Here is a 3,723-nt window from a genome sequence, read left to right as displayed (position 1 = left end):
CTCCTAGAGTGGCCAGTTTTCTGCTGGATCCAGTTGTTGTCAGGTCCAATGTTCTGGCTGGGTAGAGAATGATGCAGCTTCTGAAAAGCATGTGCTCAGTTCCACTTCAAGGTTGATTTCCTCTGCAAAGTCTAAGTGGAAGAAAACATCCCCTTCCACCTGATTGGATTCCCCTGCAGGCTTAGAGAAACAAGGTGGCCTAGCCAGCTGGGCAGACAGGAAGATAAATCAGAGTTTGTCACAATTTTATGACAAATAAGAGAGAAAAGGATTCCACATCCTAACAAGATCTTCTTACTTGTTGAACAACATCTGAACATTTTTTTCGGAGTTTCCAAAATAGCAGATTGAGATTCTATGTTGGAAAGGAAGAAGATAGTCAGTATACTAAAAAATAAATTTTCTCATTTTCTCAATCAGAAAATAGAACTAAATAAAATATATCTTTAGCTATAAGTACCAAAAACATCCAGTTTATCTTCCAGTTATACTTCTGTGTTATGAGAACATGACTGCTTTTCAATATATTTAATATGTACAGTGACTAACACTCATGCCGTTAATTACTTTTGGAATTAGAATAGCCCTATGCCCTTATTGACAGACATCAATCATAATTACTTTTCTCAATTCCTAGTTTCTATTTTGTGCCAGAAAGTACCTGCTGAGACATTCACTTTTTATATTATTCACTTATCGTAAGTCTGTACAATGATAGATGACAACTCAGCCATCTTGAAGGATGGGGTCTCAAATGCCACATCTCACTATTGACAAATCACCTTCTGGTTTGAATGAGAGATGATGAGCACTGTCACCAGAGACATTCGGGAGAAAGGGATTGTGCTCCTTTAGTCTGTCCTTTAGGAGTCTGTGAGACTGCAAATTCTTCATACTGGAAAACCTGAGGGATAACCAAGTCTAGGAATCTTTTTAAAGCTAGGGGACACTTTCTTCTACGTGAAGCTTGCAGCGATGTTTACAAACATAAGAAGAAAAACAAAAAGCCTTCAGGAATCCCCAGTGCTCCATGGATCGGAGTCTGAAAACCACTCGTCTTTTCCATCCTCCACGTTTTACAGATGAGACATAACACAAGCAGTTGGTGGCAACCTGAAGACTAGACTTCATCTCCTGACTGTCACGTCACTCCCACCTCCGACTGCTGTGCAGACTAGACACCTGACAAGATACAGCAGTCACTCCTGGGGATAATTTAGACATTCCCAATTTAGCAACATTTTAGTTGATGTACGTGACAAGGCTATAGAAAAACAAAAGGTATTTACTACCTAAATTGTATAACGTATAGTTAAATGACATTGAAAGTTTTCATTTCACTTACAGCACAATTTTGATGGGCCCAGGGGCCTTCTTTCATCTGCTCACCCTCCCTGACATCTCAAACCTTCTCTGCATTTCTGCTCTTGCTCACTGTGCTCCAGCCACACTGGCTTCTTGCTGCCCACTGACATCCGAGTCACAGTCCCTCCACAGCATCTCTGCAGCCCTGGGACATCTGCATGTCCTCCTGCCCTGTCTCTTCCCTCTGGGCCTTGCTCCAGCCTCCCTGGGCTCTCTAAAGTAGCAACCCACTCATTCCCTAGCTCTCCCCATTGCCTGTCACTTACCTTCTTCATGAAACAGATCATCACATGATAGACTATGTAATTCACTTGTCTGCCTACTTAGCCATTATCTCTCTTACCCAACAAAAACAAACTCTGTGAAGACAGAGATTTTGTAGAAAATTTTTTCCTTAGTGTATCCCAAGCCTGGCATAGAGTAGGTGTTTAAATATTTGTTGAGTAATTGTAGGAGGGAATGAAAGGAGTAATCAGAAGAATGAGCACAGCATGGAAGTAGGTGAAACCATGAAGAGTGGGCATCCTGGGAAGGGAAAGAGGGAGGAAAGATTTTATATCTGGCAACACAGATACCACTGTGCCTTTACTACTTCCTGCATGTCAGCTTGTCGATGTAAATAATCCATAATCAAACTATAAATCAAAATTGGGGTGAGTTTATTATGAGCCAACTTTTGAGGACCGTGGCCCGGGGCCTTCCTTCTCTAAGGAAGGAAGGGCAACAAAGAAGTGGGGTGTACAGAGCAGTTACATACTGTCAAAGAGAAAGTATCACATATGATTGCAATGTCTCTTTTACTATAAGAAGATCCGCCCTGCCAGGTTGCCCTGCCAGAATAGATATAGATGGACACAGCGGGGAGCAGGTCTGCTGTCTCGATGGGCTTGGCTGGTGTCAGGTCTGTTGTCTGGAGCTGGGTGGTCACAGGATGACTGCAGCAATCAAATCCTAGATTAGGGAGAAATGCTTATCCTTAAGGCAATGCCAGTGGCGGGGAAGTTGCATCCTTATCTTAAAGGCATTTACTCTTCTCTTTGGGACATGGCAAAGCAGTTACACAATGCAGGCCACAGGCCTTTTTGGAAAAACAAATTCAGGCCGAATTAGCTTTACCCCAAATGGCTTCCTCATATACTCCAATATATCCTATTGCTTGCCATTTATTTATCAAGCTCAAGGTGTGTCTTTCAAACAGAAATGATTAAGAATAACATGAAGTAGTCACTTACCAACAGATGTCACTGTGGCAACAGAATATTAACAAGTGGCCTTCAAATATAACCATTTTCCCAAATACTATATTTCACTGAGTTAATCAAAAAGGGATTCTTCTCTCTTATACTGACAAATCTCCACTCTGAACTTAGCACTAGAGGTAGTCAATTTTGAATAAAGACCTTTAACATCAAAGCCAGCCAATAGATCCTATTAAAGCAAATCCAAACTCTGGAACACTTGTGTTTTCAGTCACATGCAAATCCTCTCAAACTCAAGATAGGGTCCCGGCTTTGTGCAGATTGAGAAAAGCTTCTCTTCCTCTGTTTCTATTCAGATAGTGCAGGGAAGAGCCCAAAGGGTCTCCTGGTGGAACACGAACAGCTCTTTACATTAGAAATGCAGGCAGTGTTTCCTAGAGTCTTTTCTATAGGCCAAGACATGCTGACTTGCCCAGAGGAGCAAACTTCTGGGCTCCAACAGTAAATAAGACTGTGTGCAGTTTACCACACCAATGAACTACAAAGATGTATCAGGAAATATTTTGAACACCCACACCTAAGCTCTCAGTTTCCCTCTGTCTTATTTCATGACTACCTGAACTGAATTCATTCTCCATCCCCATCCCTTTCGTGATAGTTTTTATTTCCCTGAATCAGCATGTTATAACATCTAAGAGAAATTTATCAAAATACTCTCTTCAAAATAGCTAGCTGAAGTATAGGAGTTGTAGAGGGTCAAGATTTTAAGATGAAAGTGATGTACAGAGTAACTGTACTACAAAATAAAAAGAAAATGAATGAGAACAATGAGAGAAGAAGAAAAAAATGATAAGGAGAAGGAATATAATATGGAGTAAAAGTAAGAAAGAGAGAAAAAAGAAGAAAGAAGGTGTAGGAAAGAGAAAGAGTTAGGGGAAGCATGAGAAATGGCAAAAAGGGGCACGAGCAGAGAGAACACACTGTGGGAAATCAAAATTGACCACCCTGAAATATATCACGTTACTTTGATTATTTTCTCTGGCGGACATTTGACCTTCCCCACTAACTGCCTAAGGGAATTTAACTCTGGGTATGGACAGCCTGGCAGGGTCCTCAATAAGGCCATTCTTTTCAATGTTCTGTTTACCAAATATTTACA

Source organism: Diceros bicornis, chromosome 30 (genome assembly GCF_020826845.1).
Source record: "Diceros bicornis minor isolate mBicDic1 chromosome 30, mDicBic1.mat.cur, whole genome shotgun sequence".
Taxonomy (NCBI): Eukaryota; Metazoa; Chordata; class Mammalia; order Perissodactyla; family Rhinocerotidae; genus Diceros; species Diceros bicornis.
This window is presented reverse-complemented; position numbering follows the sequence as displayed.